The sequence below is a fragment of the Pipistrellus hanaki genome (genome assembly GCF_964339955.1).
Source record: "Pipistrellus hanaki genome assembly, chromosome: 6".
Taxonomy (NCBI): Eukaryota; Metazoa; Chordata; class Mammalia; order Chiroptera; family Vespertilionidae; genus Pipistrellus; species Pipistrellus hanaki.
In genome coordinates this window covers 20,562,295-20,584,488 of record NC_140508.1, presented here as the reverse complement: position 1 = coordinate 20,584,488, position 22,194 = coordinate 20,562,295, and the positions used below count along the sequence as shown (strand labels likewise).

Sequence of the window (22,194 nt, the reverse complement as noted above, 5' to 3'; positions counted from 1 at the left end):
GGTATTATAAAATTAGCTCTTAGGTTTAAAGTCATATGTTGCTATTATAAAAAATTAGTCAAGGTTTAGAGTCATATGTTGTACCCAGCTCAGGTGTTTATAGTTACATAGCCATGAGAAAAACATATTTTTTATTTTTAAAGAAAAACATAACACACTCTTCATAGATCTCTATCAGCTTTTTTAGTAACTGAAACTAATCCTTTGGAGAGATACACAATCATTTAGTTGGCCAATCTTCTTTTATTGGCCTTTATCTTATTTCCATTTTTTAAATTATAAATAGCATTGAGGTAAATATCATTATATATATCTAAGCACAATCCTTAGGATAAATTTCTAGCAGTGGAGCTACTAGGACAATGAGATAAAATTTCCAGACATGTTCTGAAATTAATCTATAGAAAGTTGTACCAATTTAGGCTCACACAAGATATTTTTGAGTACCAATTTATGTTCCTACGAGCTATTTCTGAGTAAGCCCATGACCCCATACATTGGTATTAGTCTTTTAAAATTGGTCATATATCTGTATTTATGAGCTTAGTAGTGAAATTGGGCATCTTTTCATATATTTATTGGCCATTTATACTTTTTCTATAAATTGCCTTTTCATATCCACAGTTGGGAGATACTGGTATTTTAACTAACTTATATATATAAGATAACTCTGCAGGGTTTCAACAGTCTCTCAGAGTGTCCGCAACAGGAGGGAACCTCAATTTCCACAAGTTCTACTTTGGGGGGATTCCAAACTAAGGCCCTTGGGAATTCTAATCTCCTCAGGTCTCAGTTGCATTGTTCTGACTTTATATGCACTGTACACTGGTGGTAGCATGCCAGTTAGTGTGACAAATCTCAAGAAGTCTGAGAGAGGCAACTACACAGGGAACCAAAGGAACGCAGAAGACGCTCTTCATGAAATGCTAGCCTGCAACAAACAGCATTCCTAAGGTCTAAAGCACCAAGGGCTTACTTGGAGGAGCCATGGCTGCATGACCTAGATGTAACCTTCCACAAATATCACTCTTTGACATGGGGTAGAAATGGGACATAGAGCAGAGGTATATGCAAGGTTTGGGGAAGAGAGAAGTAGGATAAACTAAGATTAGTAAGAAAGGATATTGTGGATTTTGCCTCCAAAGTGTGTCCCTTTTCTTCACTCAAGTTATAGCTTGAGTGAAGGTCAATTCAAAGGCCTCTGATTGGATAAGCCAGGTCTCCCCCTCACATTGGTGGGGTGGTCATAAGTATAAATGGAGACTCCCCGCTTCTATCTCCACCCTGGGCTCTGTCCCATGTCACGTGGGCTGCTTGCCCACATGTCCAGCCTCTATTCAGCAGGTTTCTGATGACTTATTTTTTGGAGCTAAAGTCTTAGCAATTGAAAAGTGTCAATGCAAAGCAATTCTAGGATTACAGAAAGAAAGCAACTAACAACTTTATCAACTTATGGAAAACTTTGTCAAATAATCTCTTGGGTATTGGGAAACTTTGCAACTGGTGCTAACTGTGTAGATGTAATCTCTCTGACAAAGAGATCACCTTTGGATTAATTTGCTTTTAAGTATTCTTTTAGTAAATAATACCTATTCTATTTCCTGGTTTCTTCTCAATGATTTAAGAATTAATTACAAATCTTCCACCAGGTTTAATAGCAGGTCCTCTCTGCAGATATATCTACTGGAAATGTATTATTTTAAATGCAGTGCCAAGAGTGGTCCATCTACTAACTGTCTATGCTGATCACACAGTCTGTGTACATTCAGAGTTTGTACTAAGGGACAACTGGCCACTTGTCACAATCTATCTTCAAGTTAGTAGTAGATGGGAACAGATAATCAATTATAGGAATTCAAGAACCAAGTATATCCCACTTAGTGGTGGTGGGAATGGTACATATAAATAATCAAAATGGACCAAGTAAGTGAGCAGAAATTCAGACCTAGACCCTGTTCTGGGCAATGAAGAGAAGAGGTCATTTGACGAAGTTGCAGGTATGGGATTGAGGGTATTCAGTTTTATGAGAAATCCAAGAGTCCAGTTAATGGATCCATGAGGTATGACAAGATAGAAAATTTAACTTCAGAAGAATTTAGAGTTCAATCTATCACACTGAGCCCAAAGTACCTCATTTCTCAACACACACACACACACACACACACACACACACCACTATATACCTCCAGTATCTGAGATTTCACTAACACAGTAACTTCTTTGGACTAAGAGATTATTTCTGGTATAACTTGTTGAATGGAAATAACTTACCTTGATGTTAACAAATGAAGCCTTTAGTTGTTAAAATGAAAGGAAAGTAATATTTTATTGATCTTAGTCTGAGCTACATAAAACTCAATTAGGGAGCTTGCTGTTTTTGTTTTTGTTTTTAATCTTCATTGATGAAAGCATCACATAAGCCCTCCTTTTCCTCCCATAAGCCTCTTATAGCCGGCTCCCATTCTCCACCCTCCCAGGCCCTCACCACCCCATTGTCTGTTTCCATGGGTTATGCATATATGCATGCACATTCATTGGTTGGGGAGCTCTTGTTATCCCCACATATTTTATAAGGAAACTGTAGTTCAGCAAAAACGTTAATTAAATATTGCTAAAGGTTTTACTGTAGTCATCTGGGATTTAAAACCAGATGACAGTAAATCCTTTGTACTTTCCACCATAGTGTGCTGCCTCTGTTAGAAAAATCGAGGAAGGGCAGTCTTTAGAAAGCGATTTTGATGAGGAGTGAAAACAGACCAAACAGGAAGCCCCTCATTGTGGATGGTAGAATCTGCAGTAGGTCTAGGCCCCTAATGAGGGAGCAGGATGCCAAGGGCAAAACAAGCCTGCCTCACAAGGTGATCTATGGCTGTTCCTACTGCCAAGTTTGTTCATCTCACAGAATTGCCAGTCATTGCTCTTCTTCCAAGGCATTGCAGAGCAGCTATGTAAAGTCCCATCGACCCTCATTGCAGTTCTGATGATTTGCACTTTCCCCAACTTTCCAGAGTCCAGGACCCTTCCTTCCCAGATTGCTCTGAGGCAGAGATAGGGTCCCCCATTAGGCTTTATAAACAGCATCAGCTGCTTCCTGGGCCTACAGTCTGAATGCATAGAAGCAGCAGACAGCATCTAGGAGCAGAAATTTAAAGAGCTCTTGGTTGGTTCTGGTTCTGAGATTATCATCAAAGGCTAAATAAATAATGTAATGCTCCTAATCACAGAGTCGTGCGGATAGCAATTAGGCCTGCATTATAGGGATTACTCACGTCGATCTCTGTACCTGAGATCAAACTCAGCTCTAATTTGCCACTCTTATTTTAATTCCATCAATTAGAGAAATAAATTGCAAAGAAAGCTCATTTTTAAAAAGGTTTATTTTAACCTTTTTTTAAAGTACTTGGGCAAAAGCATAGATAAGAGCTTTCTGAGTGACTGCTAATTTGTCAATGTTGGGAGAAAGATGCTGTGAAAAATACTACTCCAAACAATAATTGAACACTGTCAGCCATGGAGGAGGATGAGGAGAGGCAGGGTGAAGGGGGGTGCGGGACGGTGGGGGGGGAGAATGGGAAAGTTTTTGTTTTTTTTGTTTTGTTTTTTTGAAACAAAGCATTTCAGTTTAGAATGGAAATATATGCAACTACATTGAATTTACTAGAATATAATATAAAAACAAGCTATCATTAAAAGATTGCTCCTTTTAGTTCATGCATCCATTCTACTTGCCAAGTATTTATTGAACACTGGCTATAGACTGAGTTCTAGGAAGACAATGACAAGCTCCATGGCTCTGGTCCCTGCCTTCTTTGGTCCCTTATAGCTTTGTTGGAGAGGCAGTCATTAGATAAGTACATACATAGATAAGTATAAAATTGCTGGCTTAAGAGAAGAGGCAGTGGATGGGAGGGTAGCTTTGATGGCATGCAATAGAATGACAGAAGTTAGACCAAAAAGGTCAGAAAAATAATCCTTAAGAAGAGAAGTGAATAATGGATTAGAATCCACCAGGTGGAGGATATTATTCCAGGCAGAAGGAATGGCCCGTGAAAAGGCCAGGAAACAGGAAAAGACATGGAAAGATCTAAAGGAAGGTCAGACCATCTAAATAGAGTAGGTGATATTTACTGAGTACTGACTTATATGATTGGGCTTCATATACAGCACATCTATACATTGTCTCATTTAATTGAATTATCCCCATTTCACTGATTTGGCTTCATGGATTGAAACAACTTGCCTAAAGCCATAAAATCAATAAGCCTTCCATTTTAGTACCCAAGAACTGGGAGAAATCACCCAAATTTTCTTTTTGAGGAGTGAGTTACATGGTGAAGGAATATTGATGACACAGGTAAGCTTACTGGACACTTAGTGCCCCAGCACCGTAGAAAAGATGCAGACCACCTTTTACTCAGAGATTCTTTTAGTAGTGCACTACTTCACAATTACCACAATTCAAGAAAAATCCTATGTGCATCAAAAACGATGGGTTGAAAAGGGAGAAAACTGGAGAGGGCAGAGTGGACTGTGGTAATATGCAGATCTGAGAAAAGTGAGAATGCTAAGAGATGAAAACAAGGATTATGAGGAAAGCCTGGCTAGAACATGGCAACTGACTATGGATTGGGGCAGGAGATGGAGGATCAAAGGATAGTGGTAGGTGTGGGATATCTCCACGGAGTTCTCAAGTGATTGACTAAGAAAAATGAAACACAGTGAAAAGAAAGAAATCAAAAGCACAAATCATTACATGCACATAAGTAGGGTGGGTAGGAGGTTATGGATGTGGGTGGGACATTAACCAATATAAGCCTAGGGGGTCTCCAGCCAGTGTTAATGACACCACTTTGAGAGCAGACCAGGCATCCAGTCCTGGATGTTCCCATCATGTAGTGTGGATCTGGCCATTCTGTTACACTTCTGTTGACAAAATAAACCTGAGACTTAGTGGATGCCCCAGGTCCAGGTGGTCCCCTAGTTGAGGTGTGGAGGCCCATAAGGACAGTCCAATAACAGTAGGCATGCCTTTTCTGCACTCCATGACCTTGAATATTCCTCCATCATGCTATTTTATGCCACTTGTACTGAAGCTCCTTTCTGTGTCTGTCTTCCCAGCTAGGTTGAAGCTTGCTCAGGACAAGGACTATGTCTCATAGTTTGTTTTTTTCAGTGTTTGGTATGGTTCCAGGCTCTTGCAGGGATAAAATTTAAAAATATGAAAGTTGTGGTGTAAGATGCAGAATCTGGGCTCTAGAAGGAACCACACTAATCCCCCATTCAGATCTTCTAGTTATACAGAAGACAAAAATCCAAGTCCCCATGGCAGGGATGAATGTTCTAAGATGTCAGAGCTAGGATGAAAAATTTGGCTTTTGGGGCTCAGTGTCTCTCTAACCCCATAGACATTAACATCAAAGTGTTCTTTCTAAACTTGTATCTACCTAACTTTCTTTTTTCTTTTATTTTTTAAATATATTTTATTGATTTTTTTACAGAGAGGAAGGGAGAGAGATAGAGATCTAGAAACGTCAATGAGAGAGAAACATCAACCAGCTGCCTCTTGCACACCCCCTACTGGGGATGTGCCCACAACCAATGACATGCCCTTGACCGGAATCGAACCTGGGACCTTTCAGTCCGCAGACCAATGCTCTACCGCTGAGCCAAACCGGTTTCGGCAATATCTACCTAACTGTCATTGTGATTTCCACTATGATGTCCTAAGATCAAATTGTCTAAGGCTGAAGTTGGAAGACCTAGAGAGAAAAGGCAGGACCAATGGCTCATCCTCCCCTGATACACTATGATTATATATTTATGCATAGGGTTATGAATTAATTATTTCTTTCTAACTAGAATGTAAACTACCTGAAGGCAAGAAGTAAGTCTGACCTTAATCAGTTTGACTCAGTGGATAGATCATCGGCCTGAGGACTGAAGGGTCACAGGTTTGATTCCAGTCAAAGGCATGTACCTTAGTTGCGGACACACCCCCTCCAGGTGTGCAGGAGGTGTGCAGGAGGCAGCTGATTGATGTTTCTCTCTCATTGATGCTTCTAACTCTCTGTCCCTTCCCTTCCTCTCCATAAAAAAATCAATAAAATATATATATTAAAAAAAAAAAAACAAAACTAGGTCTGTGTACTTGACTTTATGTCTATGGTTATACCAGTGTGCCTGGCACATGGTCGACAACCAATAAATATAATTTATATGATTAAATAAGTAAATAAATAGCCTCTCTGTTCAATTTCCAATCTAGGAACTTATCCTGTCCTAGGAGGTTATAAGCTTCTCAGTCTCTTTTATACCCACTGATGTCAAGGACCCAAATTTCCAGGTAAATAGCAATTGGTTCAACCTGATGCTAGGAGAACTGGTGTGGATTGTATTAATTTAGGGTTTAGCATTTTTCCAGTTAGAACTAAGTAGTTCCCTTTAATCTTAGGCTTTCTGAAGTAAAAGCATGCATTATTTAAAGAGCAACAACAAAATTAAACCCTTGTAAATATTGCACATTCATTTGCAAGCAGAAGATTAATACACTAATAACATCTTGGAAATGAAAAACAGTCCATAAAATGCAAACCTTGCTAAGAGAAATTGCCTTCCTGCTTGGAGAAGAGGCACAGGAGACTGAAGAGCAAATTATTTTTCTTAGCTCTGGGTCCTTTAGGGCATCAGCGCTTCCTGAGAAGGATTATGCATTGTGGAAAGTGTTAATGTACCTTATTATTCCATCTCTCTCTAAAGAATTTTTCAGAATCAAGAAAGGTACTTAACTGTTAAGCATTATATTCAGCCACATTGTAATACCAGAAATCTCTTAGATTCGTTTAACACCTATCTTCAGCAAGTTCTTTTGAAGAAATCATAGAGAAAGAACAGGTTTTCCTGCTGTGCGAACCCAGTGAATCGTGTTGATTTAGAGTGTTGTTCTCCTTGTGGACTCACTGAACTGTGGGTAGGGCCAAGGTTATGCAAGTATTAAAAGTTTCCTGCATGTTTAGCTTTTTGTTGGTATGTTTTTAAAATATGTAAATTTACTAAGTTTGTGTCCAAAAAGTGGCCGAAAGATTGGAGAAAATAACTACTAGTCTTTGGTAGATAACTTGACTTAGTATTCAGGGACATAGGGAAGATTGAATAGCTCTGCAAGACAAAAATGCAAAATGTCACATTGAACAGTAGTCCCTCTGAACATTCAGTGTATGAAGGGGAAAGCTGAAGATGCTGAGAGCTCACAGCAGAGAGTTTCCTGTTGGACCTGGTTTGTTCTTGAAGGGAAGAAATCTGATAGGCAGAAATGAGCACTGGAATTATTCCAAGAGGCATCTAAGAATGACACAGTATTTGTGTTGATTATGCATTTCTTGCAAAACTTGTCTATTTCAAATGTGTTTATGAGGGCAATGATCAATGTTGAAATGTAAACACCTGCATGAGTATCATCAGATAAAGAAAATGAAATTAAAAATCAACCTTTTACCAATGCTGTGGTACCATTCTGAGCTTTGGAGGCACCTGCTGTGCAGTGTTTTTCTACTTTTAACTCTTTTGTAAAATATATAGCCATAGAGGATCCATACTTAGAATATTCTATTGTTTTGTGGTTTTAGTACCCTTTGATCTCTTAATTAGACTAGGGTCTTTTAATAAAACAATCTGCTCCAACATGAAACAGCATAAAACAGGTATTCCTTGATCCCTACTGATAATCTGCAGGTAGCAAAATGTACCAAATCCTGCCTTACAAAATTGAACCAGCTATAACAATTTGAACCCGTTCACAGATTTGTGCTCATTTGGCAGAATTTACAATAAGAACCCACTTCTCTGAGACTCTGTATGGTGCCATGTATTGTAAAAGATATCACAGACTGAGTCAAGCTGGTTCCTTAGAACCATGAATATTCTCTGTACTGGCACATGCGAGGGAAAGGGAGCGGGGGTAAAGAGGCACTTATCTGAATGCTACCATCCAACAAAGCTGCCAAGGGGTGGGGATGGGAGGAAATAGAATAGTTTGTTTAAATCCAATGCAGGTTGCATTCTCTTTGCTTGTATATATAGGGTTTCCTTAGAAGGTACACATTTAGAGAGACAATACATGTGATTACTTTTAGAGGGATTTTTCTTTCTCAAGTGCAATTGGAGCAATGACTATTCTGGTGGCATTTTTGGTGTCTGTTCCACATGCAGGTTTCTTTGAACCAGTCTTACCCTAATACATTCCAACTATGGTCTGCGTGTCTTGTTTTACACCTCAGTACTGCCAGCATATCCATCATTTTTCTACACCTAATAGATTATAGTGAAATCTATCAAGAAACTTCTTTAGCTTGATAAATAGCCCCTCTTCCACCTCCATACCAATTATTTCAGCTCTAATCACTTAATTATTTGTGTGAAACAAAACATCTAAATTTTTTCCTCACAACCTTTGTCTACCTTCAGAATCCTAAAAATACATTAAGACATGCATAAACATAAGGTTCTGAAAAGCAATTTTTATCTCTGAACCCTTAGTATTTTTAAACTTGAAAACATCAATGTGGGAGAAATCAGATGCAAAACATTATGTCTTTAGCCAAAGAAATGTTTTCCAATCTTGTGGTGTTTATTCAAAGTAGATTTTCTTATTTTGGTTTCAGATCACATTAATAGCAATGTTTCTTTTTCTTTGAGATTCTTTTTCATCTCTTACTCTCTCCATGTATTTCCTCCTAGTAGGAAGTTCTAAATGATTAATGGAATATTAACCTTTTAGTGGTTTTTTGGTTGTTAATCCTCACAGGAGGATTTTTTCCCATTGACTTTTAGAGAGAGTGGAAGAAAGAGAAGGAGGAAAGAGAGAGGAACATTGATGTGAGAGACACATTTATCATCCATCGGTTGCCTCCCACATGCACCCCAAATCAGGTGGGAGAATCAAATCTGTAATCCAGGTACATGCCCTTGACTGGAAATTGAATGCATGACTCTATGGTGCATGGTGATGCTCTAACCTCTTAGAAACATGGGCCAGGGCTTAACCTTCAAGATTTTATTAAACTCAGACACTGGCATTTTAGAAAAAACAGCAGGCTTTTTAGTAGGAAAAATGTTGTAAGAATTAAATTAGAAAAAAATCACTGTTTTCTGATCAGGGTTTTTACAACTTTCTGTATGTTTTAGAGAAATTTATCAGTGAGCCACATAAGTGCTTAGATTGTGCACTTTGAAAAGAAAGTAGCAAAAAGCATTATGACTACCTCTTGTACCTGACTAGAGAAAGTAAAGAAGGTTTCAGTCAATCTTCCTAATTCTTAAATAAAACAATGTTTTGTTTATAAAAATGTCATGTAAATAAGACAACAGTATGCCATAGTAAAAAGAAGCCTGGATTCCAGTCCCTGATTTACTAACTAGACATTTGACCTTTGATTTATCTTGTCATCTTCTGATGGTGTGGCTTTTTCATTTGTGGAGTGAAAGATTGAATGAAGAAAATGATTTCTAAGTCTTCTTCTAGTTTTATTAAACAGTGATGCTATATATAATTCTAAGGTGCTCACCAGTACAATGGAAGAATTAAATTCTGAGTCTGAGTTTCTCTCTCCTTGCATTATGCAAATGTAGAAACCTTTAGCATACATACAGGGAAGGTCATATTTTATGGTATAATTACCTGCCCTACTTTAGGTGGCAGGAGAGTGCAGGGAGTTGGAGTATGTAAAGATGTGAGACTTTTCAAGGACAGAGAGTTGGGCAAGCATGAGCATTGTAGACCTGCTGAGATTCTAAATCAATGGGTTTCAAGGCTGAGAGCATCTTCTGATGTATACAAATAGATTTCATTAATGGTTGAAGAAAGTCTGTTTTGTTTTATTGTTAAAGGTTAACAGAGTTCTGATAATTTCTATGAATACACCTTGTTGCTGAGAAATTATATATATATATATCCTGGCATAAAGTTTCTAAAATCTTTGTTATTTCCTAAGTTTTTAAAAATACTAGAAGCATTTTTGTTGTTGTTGTTGTTGTTCAAATATTTGGTCTTTGATCCTGGTTTCTGACATAGAGCTCTGAAATCCCTTGGAATTTTCTGACTGCTAGGAGCAGCACTTGGTGGGCTCTGGATGGGACTGGTCACTAGACAAACAAACTATAATTAGAAACTTAGAACTATTAGCATGTGAAATTACATTGGAATATTTTTGAGCTTTGTCTTGCCACTTTGTGGAGCAAAAAAATTTTCAATTCTCCTATATTCTCCACAAATGCAGATTGACTGCAAAGTCTTAATATTGGAACTACCTCATATTTAAGTTGTGATGATCAATGATGATCAATTTATAATGATCATTTACAAATGTAATTTCATATAATACTCTCAACTACATGATAAGATATGACTAACTCTATCTGCCAATGAGTTTGTAGGTTAGATTGAAGCTGAAGATATAGATGTGAAAGGCATTAAAGCCTATTCAGTTTTAAAAATTAATAGACTATACAGTGTTTCATAATCTAACAAAGGAAGCTGTCCTAGGAACTATTTGAAGGAAAGAAACATTCCCTTATCTTATTTGTCATAAGAACTAGTTTTATTTATTTAGCCAATTTGATCTAATTTTATATGAATCAAAGTTATTATTTTTTTAATAAGTTTTTATTGTTCATATTATTACAAATGTTCCTTTTTCCCCCCCACCATTGCTCTCCTCCACCAGGTTCCCACCCCACCCTTTGCCCTTTCCCACTCCCCATTGTCCTCATCCATAGGTGCATAGTTTATGTTCAGTCTCTTCCCACGCCCCCCTCTCCCCTTTCCCCCAAGAATCATCAGTTCACTCCCCTTCCATACCTCTGATTCTATTATATTCAACAGTTACTATTGTTCATCAGATTTTTTTTTTAATTTCCTTGGTTTTTAGATTCACTTGTTGATAGTTACGTATTTGTTGTTCATAATTTTTATCTTTGTTTACTTTCTCTACTGAAAGAACCCCCTTCAGCAATTCATATAATTCTGGTTTGGTGGTGATGAACTCCTTTAGCTTATTTTTATTAATGAAGCTCTTTATCTGACCTTCGATTCTGAGTGATAGCTTTGCTGGATAGATTATCTTTGGCTGTAGGTTCTTACTATTCATTACCTTGAATATTTCTTGCCATTCCCTTCTGGCCTGCATGGTTTCTGTTGAGAAGTCAGCTGACAATCGTATAGGTGCTCCTTTATAGGTAACTACCTTCTTTGCTCTTGCTTCTTTTAATATTCTCTCTTTGTCTTTTGCTCTTGGAATTTTAATTATGAGGTGTCTTGGTGTGGTCCTCTTTGGATTCCTTTTGTTTGGAGTTCTGTGCGCTTCCTGAACTTGTAAGTCTAATTCTTTCACCAGGTGGGGGAAGTTTTCTGTCACTATTTCTTTCAGTATGTTTTCGATATCTTGCTCTCTCTCATCTTCTGGGACCCCCATAATTCTGATGTTGGTTCGCTTGAAGTTGTCCCAGAGGTTTCTTACATTATTTTCAATTTTCTGGATTCTCTTGCCTTCTAGCATCTGTGGAGGAGTGTCTTCTGGCTCTTTATGTTCCAAATCTTTGACTTGATTCTTGCGATCTTCCCTTCTGTTTTTAGGACTCTGTAAAATATGTTTTATTTCAGACAATGTATTCTTTATTTCTTGTTGATCCCTTATCATTTCTTGTTGATCCTTTATCATTTCTTGTTGACTCCTTATTAATTCTAGTTGATCTCTTTTCATATCCTCATAGGTCTTATCCATCTTTTCTAGGAAATTCTTGAAAAACCTTATAAGTGTAGATTTGAACTCTATATCCAGACGCTTTTTGTCCTCCATTTCTTTCGTTTGTGATCTATTTTGTTGTCGCATTTCGCAGTTACAGATGGGACGGGGTTTCAGGGTGGAGCCTACAGGCTTGGCTTCTAACAGCCCCGCCCTATGCGGCTCCTGAGTCTCAGTAATCCCCAGGGTCTTTCAGTATTCGTTGCAAGCACCTCTGAGAGAAAGGTGCCCTCGATTTTCGCCTGCTGCCAAACAGTCTATGCTCTCCCCCAATGAGCCTGGTATTGGGGTTCAGTTCAGTTGGAAGTGGAGTTGGAGGTGGCGTTCAGAGCAGTCTGGAGCCCCAGTCTCCTTCCGGCCAGGGCAATCCCTTGGCACAGCCGACCGTCCCTTCTCTGCGCGCAGTGTGCGCGCCTCCGGGACCTCCTTTCGCGGCTTCCCCGGAGTCCCGCCTTACAGCCCGGCTCCCTATGGGTGAGCCTGGGTCCCCGGGGTCTGGGGAACTGGGGTTCAGAGCAGTCGGGGGCCTAGCACAGTCGGAGTTTTATCTCCTTTCCGCTAGGGAATGCCCGCCAGGCACTCCGCCTCCCCCTCCTCTCTGGCTCCGTCCTCTCCACGCGCCGCGTCTCCATACCTTGGTCTTTTCCAGCTCCTCCGAGCCTCCTTCTGGTTTTCTCCTTGCTTCTCGCTGTAGAATTTCCAGTCAGTCAACCTTCCTGTAGTTCTGGGCAATGTCCGTTTTATATTTTAGTTGTATTTTATTGAAATTGTTGTGTGCGGCTGTGGCTAGGTCTTCACCTGGGCGCAGCCATCAAAGTTATTTTTTGAAATGCATTTAATTTACAAAAAAGATGGGTGTCCTGATTTATGTGTTCAAATGTCCAAAATAGAAGCTCCTGGCCACAGGCTCCATAGGATCTTCTTAGCCCACAGATTGGATGTAGTCACAGTGGCAGGGAGTATCTCTTTGGATTCTCACACTACTGGAGTAGCTGAGTTGTGTTTGCTATAAATTTCTAGGCCTCCTGTGCACCTGGAAAGCTTGAAGCATTCTGCTTGCAAGTGGGATGATGTTGTCATAAATCACTACTATTAACTCCTGAACTTGAGAGCAGAGAGAGAAGCTATCTCAATCAGCACAGGCTGAGGTTGTGAGTTGATCCTACTTGTTTCCTTTCTTTTCTTTTTCTGGTGTTGCCCTTTGTATCCCTACTGAAAGGACAACTTCCCAGAAATGTTTAAGAGATATGTGTGAATGCATGTATGTGTCTGTGTAAAACCAGTTTTGCTTCATAAATCTACTTTTTCTGAAAGAGAATATAGTAAATCAGGTTGCAAACACCCTTTTTAAGGACATTCAAAGATTTAAAAAAATAAAGAGATAATTTCCAAGAATACAAATATTTGTCATTTGACTGGCTCAATTCTAGGACTTCTAAAACTATTCTCTCTCAGTCAAAATCTTCCTTTCACCACCTACCCCGATTTCCTTTGTTATAAAAGCACCTGGAGAAATGAATGATTCACTTTGAGCCAGTTGTTCACTGCACTTCCATGTCCTTTTCCTGGCAACATGAAGGTCAACTATGTCATGTGTTTCATTCTTAAGGATCTCCAACTGGAGGCTTATAAAAGCATTGAGGTTTGGTTTTATGGCATTGTGTACCTTCTAGCTGTCATTCATTTTCTACATTTACAGTGTCACCATTTCTGTGTTTTTAGGCATATTAAAAATTTTTAAGATTGTGTTAGATCTTTAAGAGTCTCTTGGTTGGTGCCTCATCATAGTTTTTCTCAGAACACAAATATGATTGCCAGGCCTCGATTCATTTCAGTACATGTATATCTGTTTTGTTTGAGAGTTAACAGGAAATTAGAAATCCAGACTCAATATTTTTATGCATAATGGTGACATAGGATCTGTACTCAACTGACAGGAGCCAAGTTTGTGGTGCTTGGTAAAGCAGAGCATATCCAGCAGTGAGATCATGCTAAGCAGGTTTCCAAATACATTGAGAAGTGAAGGAGCTACCATGATATATCCCAGAAGTGAAGTACTTTTAAAAGAGAGACCCTGGAACATAAAAAGCCTTTTATCACTTTGAAAACTTTTATCACTATTGAGAACCAGACCTTTTACACCTCTTAATGATTTTATGAAGTACTAAGCTAACTGAATAGGCCCCTTTTTACTGCCTGAAATAGATTATCTGACTCTGAAACCTCTCTAAAGAAGTTATATAGATATTAAATTATAGATAATATTAATAAAATAATTAAATTATCTTTTATTTTACAAAGGTGATGATGTTCATTTGTAGTTCCTACACAGGATGCAACCGTGAGTTGAATTCCTAGAGAACCAGACCCAAGTTAGTTCTTATAAAAATATAATAGTTTCTAACCAGTGATCAAGGGGGGAATACAATGCAGGGTTGTGTTTCCAAAGGAATCTGTGTACTCTTTGTTTAGAATAAGGGTGTCGAACTCAATCAGAGAAGGGGCCAAAATCTAAAATCCAGCCTAAATCGCAGGCCGAATGGTTTACTGAACAGTCATAAACTGACAATGTCATAAACTGACAGCGGAGTGCAGTGATGACAGCGCGGTGCGGGCCACATTGCAAAGCCTGGCGGGCTGGATTTGGCCCGCGGGCCTTGTGTTTGACACATGTGGTTTAGAATCTCAAGAGTTAATCAAGTTAATCAACCTACTCTAGACCACTAACCAACAGGCAAAATAGGACTGAGATATTTTGACCTTGAGACCCTTGGAACCATCTTAGCATCCTATATAATAAAGGTTAATGTGCAAATTTTCTCCTCGACCAGGAATTTGACCAGGGGGTGGAGCCAGCCAGCCCACCTCCCATGCCCCCTTGCCCCTGATTGGAGCAGGCCGGCCGGACCCCACCCATGCATGATTTCATGTACCAGGCCTCTAGTTTTTGTATAAAGAAGGAGAACATTGCCAACACACAGGCAGAATAACATGTTGAGATTTTTTCCCAGGAGTGAAGATCAATTTCCATTGAGCTACTCAAAATTTCCTCCATCATCCTGATTGTGACCAGCCACACACATTTATAAATGTGTTCATGGTAGAGACTGGCCATACACCTTGATTCTATGACTGTAATCTGCTTCAATCATAGCTGTTTCTGCAGTACACAGTTGGAATGTTTTATTTATCCTTCTACCCATCACCAATCCCTCTATCTTCTACATTGTTCTATCAATAAAAATCATTATTGTCTGTGGGAGATAACATTTTTTAAAGATAGCTGCAATAATATCTCCTATCCCATATGGTCTTCTTACAATGTGACTTTAACACTCCTTCCTCCCATTTTGTGTTGGAGACCAGGTCCCCTTCTCTTGAACATGGATAGAACTTTGTCATTATCATGACCAATAAAATATGGCAGAAATAATACTGTGTGACTTCCCAGGATAGACCATTAAAATGCTATGCACTCCTGTCTTGTTCTGTTGGGGCATTGGGCCTTGGAATCCAGTTTTGTTCAGGAAAACCAAATTGGCTCCCCCAGAGAAACTATATGGAGAGTCCATGTGTAGAGGTTCCAGCCAATATCCCAGCTAATTGCCAGGAAAAACTACCAGCAAGTGAGCGATGATGACTCCAGATGATCCTAGTCCCAGCCACCTCATCAGCTAGACCCCATGCCATTCCTACAATGCCCCATCCAAACTACTGACCCACAGAATCTGTGAATATAATAAAAAGATTATTGCATGCCATTAAGTTTTAGGGTGGTTTGTTATGCAGCAGTAGTAACTGAAACACTCAAAGATTAGATTTGGTTTGCTTGCAAGCTCTCAAACATAAAATCATATTCTATCCTCAGAGTTCTCCGTGGCCCAGAAAAACCCTCAAATTTCCACAAGTTGCAAGCTTCAGTAGAATTCAAACATATGGAATGTATGATCTTAAAATGCTTCAAGTAGAAGACTTGGTCCTTTTCTGAACTATAATATTTTTAAAAAATGTTTATTTTATCCTTATTTAAAGCAAATTTGTGTTAACTATTATTACTATAATATAAAAACATATAAAGTTACTTACACTACATTACTGAACTTCTCCCATCCTCTTTCCCCATCAAATTGAGCAAAAGTGATGATCCTTGAAGATAAGCCATGTTCTAGACCCATTAGTATTACACTGATGACCCTATGTTGTGAAGTACGAAAAGAGGAAAAATTTGACCTCGGAGCAACCTCTGCCAAGGTCTCTGTAGTGAGGTGTTTGGTGCCAAATGACACCATCTCCCCCTGCACTAAGGCTAAAACCCATTTGTCTGGCACCAAAGTCCAGGCAATCCTCACTTGACCATGGGTTTCCATTATAATCTTTTACTGATCTTGAACACTCTAAGGGTAAACAGACCTTGACTATTCATTTAAGCAGCCCCATCTATTTCAGTGTTTACTAAAGTACATTGCCCTGCAATATAAAAATTGATGTTTTAAAGCAATTTATTAATGCTGGTGCCTTGAAGGATTGTAGAGGAAAACTTTAAAGGAGACAACCTCCATTCCTAATACAAATTTGCAGGATCTCCTCTACCTTTAAGATGACCTGTCCTACTGCTCCCAGTGCCACTGCCCCCATTGTTAGAAGAATTAAGCTCTCCTTCAGACCCACATACGTGATTTACTTAGATTTTAGACTAATTGAATTTTTCAAGTGTGTTGGAGTTCAGTCATAACATTCACAGTTGTATTGCTTAAATTACCACAAAAAATACATACACCACTCTCCCAGGGCCATTGATACTGTCCTCTTGACTGAGCTAATTAACATGAACCTTTCTTCCTACAAGAATATGAAAATAAAAATAAAAAAGTCACCAGCTTCCTTATTCTATCTTCACATGAGTAAAGTGTTCATTATGCCCAAAGACTATTATTTATTTTTCTGTTGTGGAAGTCAGATGATCTTATAGTGGCTCTCAGGGGAACACCAATGACGTTTCATTCACACCCATGTCATCATAGCAGCTTCTCCTCATAAAGCTTGTCCAAATCCCACATCTATGGAGTTTGTTGATAAATAATGCCAACATGTCTTTTATCATTTTATCCAAATGAGGCAAAGGCTTCTTCAATTTCCTTTACTCATCAACTGAATGGGACAGATGATATGTAATTTCCTCCCTTAGGCCATTGGAAAAGGTGTCATGTTCAGAACTAGACACTTGCTCCAGAAATGACAGTTTTATTTGAATCCCCAGGAGAGAGAAAGCAATCAAATCAGGAAGCAGATATAAGCCTTTAAACTTCCAGGTCACCAAATAGAGTTGCTCTCAGACTAGCTTGTCCTGGGGGCAGGAGGGAAACATGTAATGAGATGTAGAATTCCAGTGGCATCCTAAGAGGCAGCAGTATTATGGATTAAAATTTCCTCTGGGGACAGTAGAAGAAATGTTTAAATGCCAGGAAGTGATTTGGGACAAAGAGAGAAAAACTATAAGCAGTAGTAAAACCCCAAAATACTAGCTACAGTGCTGGTCACTGATCACCAGTATCCCATTTGAATTCAGACAAGTTCTTGATCAAAAAGTAGGTTGATATTATCCACATCTCAGTCTAGGACAGCAGCAAAAATAATGTTTCCAAAGGTTTAATCCATCTTATGGGCCATCTTTGACATTTTCAGCCATGTTTAATTTTCGGAAAGGATCACTAGACTGTCAGAAAATCCTGCTACTAAACCAACTCAAGGACTCTTATAACGGAACCTTGTTGTGTACTGAGGGTTCCTGACTTCTTGAGACCTCCGCACAATTACCTCACTACCTTTTTCTCGCATGCTGTAAAATTCCAAAATTTCCCAAGATTTCTATAAATTTCTGGAGTGGGACAAATGTTCCCATACCTCTGACTAGGATTTATTTTTCCATGTGTGTAGTCTCTTCTAAATCCTTCCAATCCATAAATGAAATCCAATATCCTTTTCAATATCGACATTACATACCTACTCTGATCAAGAATTTGGGGAGAGAAAGGATAACATGTATCATGTAACAGTGTAGAAACACATGACAGATATTCCTACTCTGTAAAGTCATTCTGATAACCTTACTGCCCTGAGTCTTCGTTGGTCGCAGTCGTCATCTTCCATTATGATGCTGGACCCTCTGCTTGCCACCGCCCTCCTCTCTTCTGAAGAGCCGTAACAGAAGAGTAGTAACTGAAAACTCCTTTCCTATTTTATCCTAAAGAGCATTTTTAAAATGCCTTCTGTTGTCAAGCTACAGCAAACAAAAGGTCCTAAAGAAATTTAGTTCTGTACCTCACTAAAACCATGATGGTAATTAGTGAGATCATGTAATACTTTGCCTCCTTACAATAACATTAAGAAAGACAACAGATAAGAAAAACAAAAAAACTCATGGACACACACAACAGTATGGCAGATTCCAGAAGAAAGGAGAGTAGAGAGGTTGAAACTATAAAAGGGGTGAAAAACATAATGATGGAAGATTTGACTTGGGTGGTGGGCACACAATGCAATATACAGAGGATGTATCATAGAATTGTACACTTGAAACATATCACTTTATTAACCAATATCACCCCAATAAATCTAATTTAAAAAAAAAGAAAGACACTTTCCATCTTGGTGCTTGGTCTCATATTTAAGGTACTAGAGTTGGATTGTGATTCCCCACTTTGGCATTCTCCTCAAACCCATCAGGGAGCCAACATTGTGAATGTGGAAAAGAAATGTCAGCATATTGGCATCTGAGCTAAAAAAACAGATCTGCTAATTGTGTTTTACGTGAAACGTGAAATTCAAGGAAAATACTAGGGGACAATAGAGCTGTTAAGCAGAGTACTGTGCCATTTAAAAACATATGCTCATTCCTGCTCTGCCACTAATTGTCTTTAAAACTTTGGATAATTAGTTAACATATCTGAGCCTCATTATTTTCAATTTGTAATATGCTGTGATTAGTTTTGATACTCTCTGAGGCACTACGACCACTTTGAATTACTGTTTGATGGGCTACACTAAAGTGCAACCAATGTCCTATGCCTTACATTTATACTCCTAAGTATAAACCCAACACAGATGCACACAGTGTCTGACATTGTCCTGCACTAGAGGTTGGGAGTCATAACAGATATACCTAATACATAGACAAAAACCCAAACAGGCAGCCAAAATGGTGAGACAAAAAAACAAGCCCCAAATGAAAGAACAAGGGAATTCTTCAAAAGAAGAGTTAAGTAAAATGGAGATAATAAAGTTATTAGATAGAGAGTTCAGAATAATGATGGCAAAGATGCTCAACAGCATGAGAAAAGATATTGCAACTGTGGAGAATGACATAGCACTAATAAAGAACACATTGGGAAGAAAACACAGCACATTAGGGCAGCCAAGAATCAGATCAGTGAATTAGAAGACAGGGTAGAGAAAAATCACTTGTCTTATTATTTCTGTTTCTTCAGAAGCTCATCTAAGAGAAGAGTTACCTGAAGGGATGTCCTAGGAAACTGTTAAGAGATAGGAAATGAGATGGGAAGGTAAGGAAGGTGATACAGAACCATTAGTGCCTAGGATATATTGGGGACAACTGGGACCTAACTCCTGTTGGGACTTCCAGGAGACAGCAGAGTATCACCCGAAGGGCAAGGAAGATAGACTATTAGTTTACTAAGTCCTGCTTATCATTGTCTGAGGTCTGATATCACGAGTTGAAACTACCTAGCACACCTGGCTTCCCCAGAGCACAAATTTAACATGCTCAAGGCCTCCTGAATTAAAATAATAACACAGATAGAGATATACAGGTGATTGTATAAGGAAGATGGTGGTACATAAGGAATAATGGGTGCAGAGCACCAGAGCATCAGCTGTAATAATTACATAAGAGAGCACAGATAAAGTCATGAGGACAGTGCTTGAGGGGCCTGGGGGTGTTAAAAAAATAGTGCTATTAACACAAACATAAAAAGCATGGACTTATTTAAAAAATCAAGATTCAAGGGAGTAGATCACTCCAGGGTCCATCTATTCCCCAATGCCACTGTTACATGACTCTCCAGTTCCTTAGAAGCAACCTTTCTGCAAATAGTGACAAACATGCCTCAGTCACCCACTTGGAATCATTCAAGTGATTCCAGTAGCCAGACCCATCACAACCAATCATGCCAAGTATACTTGTGCCTTTATTTTCTTTAAATTTTTATTGTTAAAAGTATTACATATGTCCTCTTTCCCCCCCATTGATCTCTCCCAGCCTACCCCTGCCCCCAGCTCAATATTATCTGTGTCCATGGGTTATGCATACATGCATACAAGTTCATTGGTTGATCTCTCCCCCACCCCCACTTTCCCCTGCCTTTCCTCTGAAGGTCAATAGTCTATTGGATGTCTCATTGTCGCTTGATCTATTTTTGTTCATCAGTTTATGTTGTTCATTGTATTCCACAAGTGAATGAGAGCATATGATACTTATCTTTCTCAGACTGGTTTATTTTGCTTAGCATAATGCTCTCCAGGTCCATCCATGCTGTTGCAAATGTAAGAGTTCTTTCTATTATATAGCTGCATAGTATTCCATTGTGTAGGTGTCCCACAGGTTTTAATCCACTCATCTGCTAATGGGCACTTACGCTGTTTCCAAATCTTAGCTGTTATAAATTGTGTTGCTATGAACATAGGGGTGCATATAACCTTTCTGGTTGATGTTTCTGACTTTTTGGGATATATTTTTAGAAGTGGGATTACTGGGTCAAATAGGAGTTCCATTATTAATTTTTTTTTTTAGGAAACTCCATACTGTTTTCCACAGAGGCTGCACCAGTCTACATTCCCCCAAGCAGTGTTGATTTATTGATGCTAGCCATTCTGACAGGTGTGAGGTGATACACTCAAAAGACATAACTGTAAGACAGGAAACCATAAAAATTTTAGAAGAATCCATAAGCAGCACAATATCAGACATATCTCATAGCAATATCTTTACCGATACAACTCCTAGGACCATGGAAACTAAGGAGAAAATAAACAAATAGGACTACATCAAAATAAAAAGCTTCTGCACAGCAAAATAAGCCATCATCAAAATAACAAGAGAGGCCACTGTATGGGAGAACTTACTTGGCAATGATACATCCAATAAGGGGTTAATCTCTAAAATTTACAGGGAACTCATACAACTTAACAAAAGGAAGAGAAACAATCCAATTACAAAATGGGCAAAGGACTTAAATAGACACTTCTCAAAAATGAATATATAGATGGCCAAGAGACATATAAAAATGCTCAAAGTCACTACTCTGAGAGTTGCAAATCAAAATAATGAGTTGTGCCTTTAAAAGTCACGCTGGCAGCTATCTTCTTGCCAAGGTCCTCTAACAAAACAAGAGTGAATATTTCAGTTGAAACGTGTCCCAAGAGTGCCCACTATTATAAAGCTGTAGTAGAGATGGAAAGTAAATAAGCGAAAAAAGCTAAAATTTTGGAAAAGTTAATTTATGCTGTTCTTTTTAAAGTCATTTTGATATAGAAAAAAAAGCTACTAGAGAGTAGGAAAGAAGTTTATGTACATGAAAAAAGAAACATATTTTCTTTCTCAAACACCTCAATTATCTGAACTGTTTGTATAATCATTTCGCTTTTGGGAAGCAGAAGGAAGTTCTGAGAAAACTACTTCCAATTTCTTGGTATATTTTGAATTCAATTGATGATAACTGAATCTAGAATGCTGTACATCTTGATTAGCATAATAATCTTTTTTTTTTTTTTTACCAGAAATAAGACTTTGTGGTAATTATTTTGACACATGGAACTGGTTGACAACTACTCCTTCATGCCCAATCAGCCCAAACTGAACAGTTCATGAGGATGTGAGCTAAACTGCTTTGTTATTTTATTTACTATTACAACATGTATACCTATCTTGAATCTGAACAACAGTATATAAACCTCCTGTCAAAAAAAAAAATCTTGACCTTCCCACTACACATCTCTTATTGAAAACTCTCTGAAAAAAAGTGACACTTATGGAAGAAAACTTAAGGGACAAAGTCCCAACACCCTTCTGGCTGTCTAAGTTCTGTCTTGTATATTAAATTTGATAACTGTCAGGTCCAATTTTTGAACTACCTCTGCTCACTTCCCTGAAGGATCATCCTTATTGTGTCGGATTTTCATTTTAGGCTCTCAGCAGACCCAAGGTCTATATGAGTCACATGGAACCTCTCTTCTGTGTTTTTTGGAAACTGGTCTCAGGAAATCTTATAAAAATTTCACAAGAAAAGTATATTTTAGAATTTAATGCCAAGGCAAACTCATTTATATTAAAATATTATATAATTATTTTTTGGCAGACTTTCTTTTTTATTTCATTTGGTAAACT

General features: G+C 38.4%; 1 long non-coding RNA gene across 1 annotated transcript in view; it reads left to right on the top strand.

The window, feature by feature from the left end:
- The window catches only part of LOC311625106, a 74,492-nt gene that overhangs the window by 44,369 nt on the left and 7,929 nt on the right, over positions 1 to 22,194 (top strand). The gene's annotated exons all lie outside the window — the stretch shown is intronic.